Raw genomic sequence first — 14,999 nt, forward strand, 5'->3', positions numbered from 1 at the left:
TCTACTCAGAGGACACCCAGCTCTTGGTCCAGGGGTCTTTCTGCCTACCCACACCAACTTTTCTAGCTTCCATCTCAAGAATTCTGTGTTTGGGGGTATTCAGGAAACAGAAGAAGTCTGTGTTTGGGGGTATTCAGGAAACAGGTAAATTTTTTTTTTAATTTCTGAGCTTAAGACAATTAATTCTGACAGTAAAGGAAAAGTAACTATATTTTTTTTCAAAGACAGGATGACTTAAGAATGAAGTTATTGTTTTTCCTTTTGTTAGTCTTTTGTTCGTTTGTTTTTATTTTAGCTTGTAGGAGCCTCAAGGGCAGACTAGCAACTGCAGGAAGGGAACCCTTCCTTGCCTTGCCCGTGTTGTCAGTGCCAGAGAGCCTATTCATGGTTAGTGTGACTACTGTGTGCCTGTTCCCGTGTGTGTGTGTGTGTGTGTGTGTGTGTGTGTGTCCAGATAAAGAAGCCTCTGGGGTAAAGAGAAATATAAAGCACACAGAACTAATAGTTTGAAAAACACAAGCAAATACAACTGAACAAAATCACTGAAATTTCACAGCAAAAGAGAAACTTTCCAGAACACAACCATTACTAAAAATAATGTCACTGCTCCTAGACACATGGCCATAGTTTTGTCTGTTACATTTATGGGGTAGAGTTAAATGATGACTCCAGCTTAGCCAGCTGTGCCCCGGCGACCACTGGGGACTGAGCATGGTGAGGGGGTGTGTGCCACCTTCATAGCCTTCCGTAGCGAGGCCACCTTCTCGCATGGTTTCAGCTGTGCCGGCCGTTGTGCCTCTATGGCTCCTGCAGGCACTTCTATTATGTCACGGTGGACTCCGAGGCCACTCACGTGACTATTGGGGACGTAGTGGTACTACGTATCATTCTAGGTTAGTATGAAGAAGATACGCTCATACTCCAGGGAACCTGAAGTAAGTAGACAGATGTCCCGAAGACATGCGTTTTAATTTATCTCTTTGAATATTGAATGTTTTCCTTACACGTGTTCCCGGTCAGTCACAAGAAAGTAAAATGTAGAGTATCATTCATCGGGGAGAGGGGTGATGGTGAAGGAACTGGTACTTCAGAGAGTTCCATAGTGAGTTCAGCTGCAAAGCAAATCATCAGACGCATGCACACAGAGGCACCTCGAGATGCAGAGATGTTTCTGTAGTAGACACTTGCCTGTTGGCACCACCATGTCACAGGGGGGTGTTGTGGCTAATAGCGGGAAGCTGTTCACACTAGCAAGTGTGAGTGGGCTGATGAAAATGTGCTGGCTGTTTGCTAAACTTGCTGGCCAGGAGAAGGGAAAGCGTTCTGTCTAAAAGGCTGGGACTGGGAGAAAAGGCAGGCGTGTGCATTGAGAAGTAAGTTATTGTCAGCTCAGGACTGTGGGACGCTCGGCGTCCATGGAGTAGTTAGTGTGCTGTTTCTCAGACCTCCACTGATCTCCATTCTCTTAGTGGGCTGGCTGGCTGCGACTCATCCCAGCCCTTGCTCTAGAGATGGCTTCTATATGATACGGTTACGGTAATACAAATTGTGGATGCCTTACTCCCTTTTGTCTCCTTTCTATCACAAACAGCTATGCCCCTGGCCCAAGGAGGGTCAGTCCTTCAGTCATAGTTGCTATAGATCTAAATTTTTTTGTCCTACATACAGTCCAACATCCTGTCTGTCTTATCACTTGCATTCTGCGAATGTACATGGGGTTAGACTATGGGAACTTTATATTTACCCTCGACCTCCAGAACTTCCTCCATATAAATTCATATGTAAAAATCACAAACCAAAGATGTTGTATGGAAAGTTAAGAGAAATTGAAGAATTCTGTTTCATCAGAGGGGAAGAGCAAGATCAGAACCCAAAGTTCAAATATTAAAGATGGGGCCAGTAGGAATGCCCCATCCTGGGTACTATGCCAAGTCTGGGGGTTTGTAGTCACTGCTCAGTGGCTGCCAGTAGGAAAATTAGGGGGACACATCTATAAGTCAGGGAAATATGGTGAGACACAGGAAAATGGGCTGATGGTGTGAAAGGTACAAGACAAAGATGAAGTCTGTTGGAGAAGAACATCTTCCAGACTTTTCACTGCCATACCTCGGCAGATACAGGCTTGTTGTCACAGCACCAGGGCCAGCCAGTGTCGCTGGCATCAAGGTTGCTAAGCTGGTTTCTGTTATTACAGTTCTGTCCTTGACTGTTTCCAGTAACACGTGCTTTCTAATAAATTGGACCATTTTTACTCTCTGGGTGAAAAACTTGTTACATATTTCCCAGACTAAACTGGAAGTAATGAAACTGTACACCCAAACCATTGTTTGGGCCCCATGATTCATTTCTCCTTGTATTTATTCTAAAATAGCACTTTTAAGAATCCAGTCAACTTGGCTGTGCTAAAACAAACAAAACTTCAAAGGGAGTAGCGCTCACATCATAAAAACCACAACACAAAAGACTTGGCAAAAGTACATTCTTATAAAGTAAGTCAAAAACAAGACATGAATAAATTCTTCTTCTTGCCTCAAAAAAAGCCCTTTATTATTGTAAATTCCCTTGGCTTATCTATTTCAATACATGTTAGGGGGAAAACCCCTCAAATTGGGTCTCATTATTTCTCCCTTTGCTGTTATGTTTTGTTCTCTTCTCCCTGCTTATACAGAGACTCGGAGAAAACTGGGTAAGACATTTAGGTAATAGATCAGAATTCGGTTGGCTTTGGTGTTCTGCAGGCTACGTCACACAGTTGCCGACACACTGAGAAATCAATCTCTAACCCTAGGCAACTGGCAGAAGGTGATGTATTTCAAACACGGCTTATGAAACAGTCGAACATGCACGAAAGACGTTAGCTCCCTCTGCTCTGCCGTTTCAGAATTCCTAGGCGTTTTCTTTAAGTCTGTTCACTCTTCATTCCCACTTCTCCATCTACTAGCGGAAAGCCTGTTCTCTGCTCTTCTTTCTCACCAAGGCAATTCATTTATTCTCCGGACTTCAATTAATAATCACTTATAGTGGTTGTTTTACCACATTCGAGGAACATTATTATGGGACAGCTTCAAACACTTACAGTTTTTCAAACTTATGATCCTCTTTATTGTACCCTGAGGTGTCAGAGAGCTGAGAGGTCCATCAGTCTAAGCAGAGAGCTCTGCCTGGGGAGGGCTGGAGCTCTCTGAATTGAATCCACTGGGAATGCTTTCCAGAATGATCCCAACAATTCTAAGCCTGTTGTGTGTGTGTGTGGGGGGGAGAGTCAGGGAGGGAAGCTAAAGAAATAGAGAGTCATGTCTACCAGAAATCTAAGAATTTAGAGAAAATGGTTAAGAGGTATTTAAATCAGAAATAAACACTCATACATGCCTGTGGGGCTAATTTCTTCCCTTCTTAGCTGAGCAGTAAAACATGTTTCACACAGCAAAAGCCCTCAGAATACACACGTTAACCTCTGTTTGAAGCGACCACATTCCTTTTCTCTACTTTGAACTTTCTTTAAGAGATGTAAACAATGTGACTTGAAAGTTAACTCCTACAGAGAAATGTGGTAGGATTTTAAAGGCTTGCTGCTTGGTCCTCGAATGTTGACTCTGGGCCTCGCCTCAGTCCCTGGTGTACGCAGGGGGATTTCCTACCTTCTAGTGTGATTGTCGCTAAATTTGGTTAATACAGATGCTATTTGGACAAGTCTGAACAATGAAAACAGAGAAAGGATAGCGGCTAGAGGGGGATGACGTCAGGGAAGGTTTTCTATGATTAAAGGACTTTACTTGCATTGATAGATTAAAAGGTTACAGGACCATAAAGACACAGTGCCAAGGATATAGGCAGTAAAAGGATTGTTGATGACAGAATCTTGGAGGGGACAGAGGAAAAGGAATCGAAGTCACGATTTGGGAACTAACCTGGACCTTGAACTTGAAATAGAGGAAAACCCTCCATCTTCTGCGTAACAAGAGGATGAAAACTTTGATTTTTCAGGAGAAGGCAGTTGAAAGAGCTCCCGGACAGGCTTTCTCTTCTCACTCAAGTAAAGTGATGTCTGTCCCACTGAGAGGTGCGGGCTAATCACTGGTCCTTAAGAAGATCCTACACATGCTGAATCATCCCCACTCCCCGTGCCCTGGTGAGGATGAGGTGTTAGATGAAGATTGTCGTGAATAAGATGGTCACTACTGAGAGATGTACAGGGACTGAGACTGCATCTGCTGCCGCGACTGCTCTTTTTAAAAGGAGACACGGTCCATGGTGTTGAGTTCAGGGTTAAAGTTGTCAGAGTGGCTACAATGGAAAGACAGAAGAACAGGGAAGCAGAGAGAGTGGGTGAAGATCCAGCAAGGAGGAGCCAGCTATTGTGTGATGAGCAGGCCAACGGGGAATGACCAAGGGAGTGCTGGGAAGATGGGAGATGTGCCTCTTTGCACATAGGTGTTGACGTGACACTGACTCAACTAGCATAGCTAGATACTGAGTGTGGTCTTGGAAGTAGCGGTGAAGGCAGCTGGAGCTAATGGTGTGAAGAAATAGTGAGGTTAGGTAGGGACTAAACTTCCCTTTAAATGTTGAGACCTACGATGAAGGCAGATTTGAAATGGAGACCATGTCTGTAATCATTGGTCAAATATGAGAACTGGAGGTCAAGAGGTCAGCAGATGACTAAGGGGACAATTTTTGCCAGCATCTTCCTCTTGATTATGTCATTTTCTTTTGCTTAGGGATTTGTATGACAGCCTTTTTAGCCTTTATTAGATTGAAATTGAGATTGCTCAGGCTGGTTGGTAGTCTCTGTTAACGATTTACTCCTTAGCTATGAAAAGTCATTTTTAGTGTTCTTTAAATGACCATTCCTACCCAAATAGGCAGGGTAGACAACTCTCCTACAACTCCCACCCACCTTCATAAACACAAACTCAAACACTATCTCCATTCCAAGAGGAACTGATCTTCTGTGTCTTTCACACTGAGAATATTTGCAAGACAAAATTTGGTCTCTTTTGGAAAATAGTCATGTGTTATCCTTTACTTTTTTTTAAATTTATTTATTATGTATACAACATTCCTTCCATGTATGCTTGCAGGCCAGAAGAGCCACCAGATCTCATTACAGATGGTTGTGAGCCACCATGTAGTTGCTGGGAATTGAACTCAGGACCTCTGGAAGAGCAGTCTTAACTCTTAACCTCTGAGCCATCTCTCCAGCCCCCCCCCTTTACTTTTTTTTTAAAACCAGTTTATATGTGTTTCGAGACCACCAAAGGCTTACTTCCTTTGTGAAGTCTCTTATATGCTTTTTTCCCCTTAAGCACTTGTCCTTGTTCTGCTCTGAAATCCTGCATAATTTTGTTAGGTACAATCATAGCATCCCATCTATATATGTTCTACAAGTGTCTTATATATTTATATTATGTTGCCAAAAAACCAAAAACTTTAAAGAAGGAACTAGAAAGGGCCTGGGCATATATCATCCTTATTAGTCTATTGGTGACTGATAATCTCAAAATGTTTTAATAGTTATACACCATCTGAAGCATTCATAAGATCAATTTTAGTGTGTGTATACAAGATTATGCCTGTGAATAGAGAAAGGTTTCTGTGTTGTATCTGCACATGTGTGTGCTCATGCAAGGACTTTCTGAACTGAGCCTTCTCTCCAGACCAAGACTGATGTTCTAATGTGTTCAAAACACTTTTGAATTATGTAAAGTATAAGCATCATATACAAAATCACGTTGTTATTGAATTACTGAGAATGGTCATAAATATTTGCAATGCTATTTCTACCACACATATAATGATTCCAGGGTTGGTTGGGGTTGCTTTGGTTGTGTATTTTGATCATCTTTTTGGGGGTGGAGGCTGGATCAGTCTTTAATTACATGTATGTGTTTGTGTGCAAGCACAGCAGCAGTTCAGCTGCCTGAGGCCCTGGACCCCTGGAGCTGGAGTTAAGGCTGTTGAGAGCCACCTGATGCCATGAGGCTGCTGGGAAGCTAATTTAGGTCCCTGCAGCCTTGTGCACTTTTGACTGCTGATCCGTTTCTCCAGCCCCCCTTTTGTCATTTTTCAAAAGAGCTGTCATACTCCACTGAAGACGAGCATCATCAACTCAGATGGAATCACTCAATGCAGCCAAGCACAACAGGCTCGTCTTGAAGGGGTGCAATACATCACCTTTTTCTTCGGCTACAGCTTTTCTGCTTCCAAATGGGTTCCATTTGTCACGGGGCGTGGCCTCCGGTAGAAACCCCATGCTTCTGGAGTGCTGGATTTCAGTTACCCTTTCTGGCTTTTTAGCGCGATGACTCACCTGCTCTCAACTGCTTCATCTTTAGATCAGACTGAGGTCACCTTGAGCAAGGCGCCCGGTGAAATCTCACACCACTGACGGGATCAGAGTGCTGGGCATGGCATGTCTTCACTGAGTTCAGGAGGCAGAAAGGCAGGCTGCTTTCTGATTAAAATCAAGACCAGATCTGGCCTTTTGTGGTCTGTAAAGCCTCAGGATCTGGTGGCAGTATTGTCTGCATTTGGACAAAGAGCTCTGCTGTCTGATTTTTCACTGTTTGCGGTGGAATGGATTTGACGTTCCTAATAGAATCAGTCTGCAGTGAGGACAATGTACTCACTGATAGTACAGGGCAGAACTCTGATTGTGTTGAGAAATCGGGGTTGGGGGAAACATATTAATAAAAAAAATCTCTCAGAAAAGTATTTTCATTGTTTGCTGGAATCTGAACAGAAGCAAATAGTCTGCCGGGGGCTCAGTTAAAGATGGAGACCCCTCCTCTCTGTTGTGACCTGCTTTTTCTATCAGTCATTCCAGCTGAGCAAACTCTATCCAACTATTCCAATTATCTATGTCAATAACCCCAATTATTGTTGTATATGTGTATTTGTTATATGGAGCCAATTTTGAGTAAAATCAGGATCTGTGCACATTAAATGGATTTGGAGCAGAAGGGACTCCTGATTTTAGAATGGCTTCCAGGGGAGAGGTCAAGCATACATTGGTACTGCTGGGTCTCCTGTTGGGGTACCCACTAGAGAAGACTGCTCGGGTTGATCTAAGCCAATAGAAAGTCTTTATTAGTCAGCCGGTGACTACACTGTGTATTTAGGATCTCAGGGTGAGATTTTAAGCACGAAAACCATGTTCTGGATCGACATACTTCAGCTAACAAGAGCAGCTAGCCAGAAACAGAACTGCGGAAGCCCAAGAGCAAGGCCAGTACATTTAGAGACTTTGTCAGAACCATGAATTTGATTAATTTGGTCTTTGTTTTGCCTGGTAGTGCTGTCTACACGCTGAGTCTTACACCCTGAGTGGTACTTTCGTCACGGAATCAGTTATGCTGAGGAATAATATATAAAAATATATATTATTTTTACAAGTCTGTGTGCCAGTTTGCGCACATGAGTGCAGTACCCGTGGAGGCCAGAAGAGGGCATTGGTTGCCATGGAGCTAGAGCTAGAGGCGCTCCTAAGCTGCCCAGGGTGGATGTGGAAATTGAACTTGGGTCCTTGGGAAGAGCAGTGTGCTTTCAACCTCTGAGTCATCTCTCTCTATTGCTAATTAATTTAAGTAGCCAGTTTAATTAGATGAATGAAAGTCCTTGCGCTTGTGTATAGCCATTGACTTTTCAGCAGAGTCTCTGTCCCTGATGAACTCAGGTGGAATATTTAAGGCCCCCTTTCCCCCAATACTCTCCTGACCAAATGCTTTTGTCTCTTCAGCCTACCCAGTTCCTCACTTAAGTGAGTTCATGTCCATCATTTTCTGTACTTTCTTTCTAACAAGACTTCTACTGGTTCATGTTAAGGAATATTGTATACTTCAGGCTTCCCCAGGATAGGCCCTGTCATCATGCCTATACGTTAATATAAGATTTTTTTTTTCGAGACAGAGTTTCTCTGTGGCTTTGGAGCCTGTCCTGGAACTAGCTCTGTAGACCAGGCTGGTCTCGAACTCACAGAGATCCACCTGCCTCTGCCTCCCGAGTGCTGGGATTAAAGGCGTGCGCCACCACCGCCCGGCTAAGATTTTTTTTTTTAAAGTGGACTCTTACTTTTTCTAAAAGGCTCCACATATTAAATGCATTGGCTTGGCTCGGACAGAACATCTGGTGCCAGGACCAGGAGATTCCAAGGAAGCATCTGGTCACGTCATCACGCAGGTACGCTGGCTTCCCTTCTGCCCGTCCCAGTGTCTACACTGCAGCACTCTAGGGAGTGTTTTTCTGGAATGTGTTAGGTCACTCTCAGTGGCAGAGCTGTCACTTAGCAGAAACCAGGTGGACTTCTGCCTCCATCATAATCTCCAGACTCTGAGTGGCAATAACAGGTTACTCAGGACTTCCTTCCTTTGAGGAGTCCAGCACCTCTTCCACATGAAAGCGTGTAGTTGGGGGAGCTGAGAGGGCGGCCCACTGTGGGCTTTCTGGTTACTCAGGTGCGTGTTTCCATATTACAACAAATGAATGACTGTGAAATGGCAAAGGGAAAAAAATCAACGTAATATCCACAGTGTCCATCTGTCCATCTTTTGCTGCCTGGTGTGGCAGGAGAGTCACTATTTAGTCACCACTGTTCCCTTCTGGGTGGGTTGAGGTAATATCCACAGTGTCCATCTGTCCATCTTTTGCTGCCTGGTGTGGCAGGAGAGTCACTATTTAGTCACCACTGTTTCCTTCTGGGTGGGTTGAGGAGAAGACAGGCTCAGAGGCATATGAGACTTCCCCAGAACATGTCTTTGTAAGACATACCTCATCCCATGGGCTCCAAAGCTAGCGCTCTTTCCCTGCCACACTTTCCTATAGACTGGGCATCATACTCTCCTTTAAATTGTCTTTTAAACATTCAGCCTCGTACTAAATTCTGACTGCTAGTGGTTTTAAATTGCACCCAACCACCAAACTGCACACCAAAGAAAGCAATGTATTACTGTTGTATTAGCCATCCGAGTTAAGAAAGCAGATACTGGGCAAAGAATCCTGTCCTGTAGATAAGGGGAAGAAGTTAAGTCATCTACCAACAGCATTCTTTCCATAGAAAACAATTGGTTTTTAATTTGTTGGATTTCAAACTCTGGCTTACATTTTGGTTTCTAATTCGTATTCTGAACTGAGGCTACATTACAATTGCATCTTGATCTCTTTTTTTTTCCTGTTTCTTAGCAACAGGAGTTTAATCACCTAAACAGGTTTGTAGTTGGTGATTTAAAGTATTTAAGAAAAGAGGTGCGTTTCTGTCAGGTGCATTTTTCTGGTTGGCATCATTTTATCATATGAAGTGTTTTTAGTTAGGGAGGCAGGAGATCAAGAGATGGCAGAAGGCAGCTGTGGTTAAAATACGCTGTGTGCACGTTCAGAAATGCTACAGTAAAAATCCATTAGCTTGAATGATTACTATGTTAATATTTAATATTAAAAATGAACATTGTCAGGCTTGGAGATGGCTCAGAGAAAGACTTCAGTGCCAAGCCTGATGACTTGAGTTTGATTCTCAAGATCTACATGGTTTACACACACATACACACACACACACACACGAAAATAAATGTAATGTAATTTGTTTTCTTTAAAAAAATATTGGTTCTTTGAGAGTTTCATACAATATGTTTTAATCATACTCGGTCTCCCCAACTCTTCTCAGATTAACCCCCATTCCCTACTCACTCAACTTTGTATTATTTTGTTTTTCAAGATAGGGTTTCTCTGTGTAACATTCCGGGATATTCTAGAACCTACTCTTTAGAGCAGAGCTGGCCCCAAACTCACAGAGATCAGTCTGCCTCCCTGGGATTAAAGGTGTGTTCCACTTATTTTTTAATCCCACACGATCCGTTTGTGGTGCCTAGATATCCATCCTTGTGAGATACCCTTGTGTGACCGTCCATTGGAGAGTGATGGGCTTACCAAGGCCTACACTCATTAGAGGAAACTGTCTCTCCCTCTCCCGGAAGCTAATTGCCAACCACTTCACTATGGCTTGTGTTGGGATTGTGTGCCTGTCTCCTTTCTCCCTGCTGGGATTTGGTCTCTCTCAGGCTTGCACCGGTTCTGTGGATGCTGTCACCCTGCTGTGAGTTCATGTATGTAGCTGCCCTGCTGGGTCGGGAAGATAATGTTTCCTTGTCATCTCTGTCATGTACACTCTCTCCGTCCCTTCTTCCACAGTGATCTCTAAGTCTGGGGAGAGGGGATATATATATATATATATATATATATATATATATATATATATATATAGTGTGTGTGTGTGTGTTCCCTTTAGGGTTGCACATTCTGTAGTCCCTTCATTGTAATAAAAAGTTTTTAAGATGAAATTTGTTGGCTTTACAAACAGAATAAAATGCATAGACTAGAGATATAGCTCAGTGATAGGCCAGGAACTTAGCAAGTGTAAGGTCCTGGATTCAATCCAAATACATTAAAAAAAAAAAAAGCCAAATACAATGCAGGACACAATGCCCAGAATCTAGTAAATTAAGCTGATGATAGCACTGCACTGGCACCATCTGTGTGTAAACCTTGACATTGTGTACAGATGCCCTCACTCGTCTTTAACCTCTTTAACTCACTTCTCCTTTCTTGGAAACCACTGGATAAAGTTGGTGGATGAAGGATGGTTCCCTCTTCAGTACTTTCTCTTGTCTTCTCTGTTTTCCCCCACTGGATAAAGTCGGTGGATGAAGGATGGTTCCCTCTTCAGTACTTTCTCTTGTCTTCTCTGTTTTCCCTTGCCTTGGTCTGCAGGAGATCTCTCAGAGTGCCTAGATTAAAACTGAACTTCACAAGTACCACGTCAACCAGTAACAGATCAGCCTTGGAGCTGTGAATGACTCCAAGTGACTCGTGTGTGTCGTCTCTGTCAGCAGGAAATGTTTATGCTCAATTTGTGAATAATGAAGAGGAAAACAGAGCACTGAGGAGAATTGCTGAAATAATTTTAGCAAAATATTCATGTATAATAAAAAGGAAGGGCATAAACTCTGAATTAAAAGGACTATTTGGGGACTAGAGAAATGCTAAGTAGTTAAGGAACTTGTTGTTCTTACAGAGGAATCAAGCGTGGCCCCTAGCACCCACATCCAGGGGCTCACTGCCACCTGTATCAGCAGTTTGGGGTGACCCAACACCCTCTTCTGGCTTCCTTGGGCACTTGCATGCTCACGTATATAAAATATCCAAAAAAAACAAAACAAAACAAAACCTTCTTTTCAAAAGAGTATTTGTCAGCTGGGCTTTCCAGCTCACGTGTAATTCTCCCTGTAGACCAGTGCTGCACACCAACGATGCATGTGCTTGCCTGCTCGGAGCAGGATTTCTATCATGTTCTCCTAACAGCAGCCGTTGCTATCTGGAAATGCTTGCTCTGATGTTAAACACTTTCTGATCAAGGGCCTGAAAGGAAGCAAGAAACAATGTGCACCAATCACAGAAGACGCTGTTCTCGCCCAGATTTTAGAACTGGTGGTTAGGAAAACACATTCGCAAGTTCACAGTCCTTTGGGGATTATCTAAAACGTTTATTGTTCTTGTGTATGTTTGTGTATACATGAATCTTGGTCACCATATTAATGCTGCACGTATACATTTGTATGTTTATCTTATCATATGTGCAAATCATTCTCTGTGGGTTAAATCCTCAAACATGGAGCGTGTTATTGCAGTCTTTTGCTTACTTGCCTTGCATGGTTCTATGTTTTCACATGTTTGCCGGCAAAAACTGCTGCCTCGTATTTTGTCGGCTCGATGTTTTATTTCCTTTGACAGTTTGGTAGATGGAATGGGTATTTCCTCGTAGTTTTAATTTACACTTATCTTATAAATGAAGTTGAGTATCTTTTCAAATGTTCTCAGAGAGTCTGTCTTTCCACTTCATTGACTAATCTGTCCTCTTTGCTCTTTTGGAAAATGGATGTTTTACATGAATAAGTTAAACTAATATAGCAGTTAGTTCTTTATGACATGGGCAATAAGTCAAACATTTTCTCTGTGTAATTTTTATTTTGCTTTTGGAACATTTTTTATTCTGTAGAATTTATTGTAACTTGTTGTTAACCAGACATTAATCTTCCATTTATGGCTCTAATAGGTATCAAAATTAGATTCTCTCTCTTAGATGAAGAATTGTTTTAGAATTTTATTACTGGTAGTAACACTTCCCTGTAGTTTTCCTACTGAAGAATTTAATTCATCTAGGACTCATTCTAGTTCAAAGCGCACTACTTTACTCTTCTGTATGTGGCTGTTGTACCTGTTGGGGTTTGTCGGGAGAGTTGGAAGCACGCTATATACTGAAACAGAGGGCGGTTAGTAAGGACGTTTGGTCACACAGAAGTTAGCGGCTGAAAGAGTCAAAAGTAAATGCCAAGGGAACGAGGCTATGGTTGTGGCTGTGGGCTCCTGAGTGAAATCACGAAGAGAACACATTTACAGGTAGGAGATGAGAAGACAAGTCTGGCATAAGATGCTGGGGAGATGAGGTAGAGTCAGGAGAGGAGACTGGGGATGAGCGGTTCAGGGGGTCAGCAGGAAATTGGCACCTGGTCCCAGAGTTTAAGTTTTCACTAAGAAAGAAGCGAATGTGTCGTGTTGGAGCAAGGAGAGTGGAGAATGGGACTTGAGCACTGAGATTAGCGGCAGGGACATCACAGTTTAAATTTGTAAGAGGCTTCAGGGGAACCACTGAAGCACAGTCCTCATGAGAATACGTTCAAAGAAATCCCACTCATCTTGAGGAGTGAATCCTGGAGCAAGTACAAGCTGCTCTTTCAGTGAGTTTCTTGGAAAGGAAAGGAGAAAGGTGAAGCGAGGTCTGGCGGGGGAAGTAGAGTCCCAAGAGGGTCTTGTTCTGATGCAAAGAATAACTGCATGTTTGTGTGCGCTTATACTTCAAAGAGTCACATGGTAAATATTCAGTTCTTATCAAAGAAGTCTCTCGTTCAGCAAATGAGACCATCACAGAAACTGGGCACAATGCAGAGATCACTGGATTGTGGGAAATGCAGCTCCTGGATATATTTACACCAGAGTTCCTACATCTATAGCTTAGGGAATGAGACCACCGTGAAAGAGAGGCCAGAAGGATTGTAAGAGCAGAATGCCATGAAGCTTACTGTGAAAGTCTCTTCCTGAAATGACTGCATAAATGAGACTCAAGCAATGGCAACATCAGTGGGCAGATTACATGGATGGGGAAAAGTTTCTCATGGCCCCACCTCTAGACCAAGAACTACAGGCACTAATGACTGCTAAAGAAGGGAAATTAGCATCTTCTCGGGACCATCCCCTTATTGGCAAGATATTCGTCCCTGAAACTACATACACACAAGCAATAGAAACAGACTCGTATTTATATACCTATTGTACTTATATGTCTCTGTGTGGGCATGGATTTCTATAAGATACAGCCTCCAAAGGACGCACTGGGATCTAGGCCACCCTCCTTTGTCTCTTGGCTGCCACATGCTTCTGTCAAGGTATGCAGCCTCACCCCAGGCCTGAAAGCTGTTGAGCTGAGACCATGAGCTTCTGAAACGCTGAACCAAAACTAAACACATCTGTCCGCCTTCAGCCTTCCTTTTTCAAGTGTTCTGTCGCAGCAAGGCAAAGCTGACTTACACCCAAGCCAATGCAAATGAGCTATTAAGATGCCGTAAGAGCACAGATGCTGGTGCCTGGCTGAGCAGTGGAGAGAGGACAGGCCCCAGCGTCCACGATGAGAAACTGGAATGCCTTTGACACTTAAGTGTTCCACACAGGACATGCGTTCTATGGAGCAAGCTACAGTGGAATATGAGGTGGTGGGATATTGGGGAAGTTTGTTCCCAGTTGTTTAAATTCTCTCAGTAAGCTGGGGAGTAAGAGGAAACGTGTGTTGAGTAATTTGATGAGGGAGAAGTAGGGATGGGAAAGTATGTGAGAGGGGTCAGGAACTATAGGAATGATTTGTTGGTAGCATTAGCTGACCAGTTAAGGCTGATAACGTGGTAGGATGTGTTTCGGCTGTAGATATAGAATTGAACGTTAGCGACGAAGACTTAGGTTTAAACAAGGCTATATGTGTTTGACCTAGAGAGTTTAATCAAGTGAGGGAAGAAGCAGGAAAATGAAGATGTCTGCTGTGGAAACTGAGGCAAGATGAGAAGGAAAATGAGCATGGTGGGAAAGGAGGGATGAAAGCCAGTGAAAGCATCGAAGAGTCGATGGCTTATAGATTCTGCCATCATCAAATCCTGTTAGATTTAAGGTTCTAGAAACAATCAATGACAAGTAGCTGAGATGGTGGTACAGACTTGAAATTATAGATGATTATAGTTTTTGTAATACTAGACAACTAGATTATGAGTATAGAAGTACTCATTAGCCAAGGTAGTATAGAGAGAGATCATTTGAACAGAGGACTCAGGGGCCAGGAAAGTCAGCGTGCAACTGGCCCCATGAATGTGAGGGTTCTAAAAGACACTGTGTCTCTCATTGTGGACAGTGGACCTCCCCAAAATTGTAATTTCCTAGGAATCTCATTTTGGGAGAAGAAAAAGACTAGACCCAGAGCACTAAAGAGATTTGTTACTTGCCAGTCCGCCTTGCAGAAGAGATTGGCAGTTAAACAAGGATGGGAAAGCGGTGGGTGCGGTCACACATTGGCCGTATTTGTTGGCTATGTCTTACTCGGGCCCTCAACACTGATCTAAACCTCACTCTAGGGCCCTGAAGATGGGCTTGAGGGGAGGGGTGCCAATGAATTTCTTTGTTCTTTCCAATGTGGCCACACTAGTGAATCTCCTCCTACTTTTAATCATTAATCTGACTCTTTTAATTGATCTATTAAGAAAACTGATGACGCTTGGCTTGTTGGGGCAGCTGGAACACAGGCGCTGACCCGAGGGAATTATCGATTTGTGAATAATCCAGAGGCAATAGCTGCAAGGAAGGAGAGCGGATAATCAAAGGGCAAATGAATACAAAATGGCGAAAGGAAATTGGCTGGT

The 14,999-nt window shown here is 43.1% G+C and overlaps 1 protein-coding gene across 2 annotated transcripts in view; it reads left to right on the forward strand.

The window, feature by feature from the left end:
• Positions 1-14,999, forward strand: part of Filip1 (filamin A interacting protein 1) — a 150,715-nt gene that overhangs the window by 69,642 nt on the left and 66,074 nt on the right. The window lies entirely within an intron of this gene.

Source organism: Microtus pennsylvanicus, chromosome 3 (assembly GCF_037038515.1).
Source record: "Microtus pennsylvanicus isolate mMicPen1 chromosome 3, mMicPen1.hap1, whole genome shotgun sequence".
NCBI classification, from domain to species: Eukaryota; Metazoa; Chordata; class Mammalia; order Rodentia; family Cricetidae; genus Microtus; species Microtus pennsylvanicus.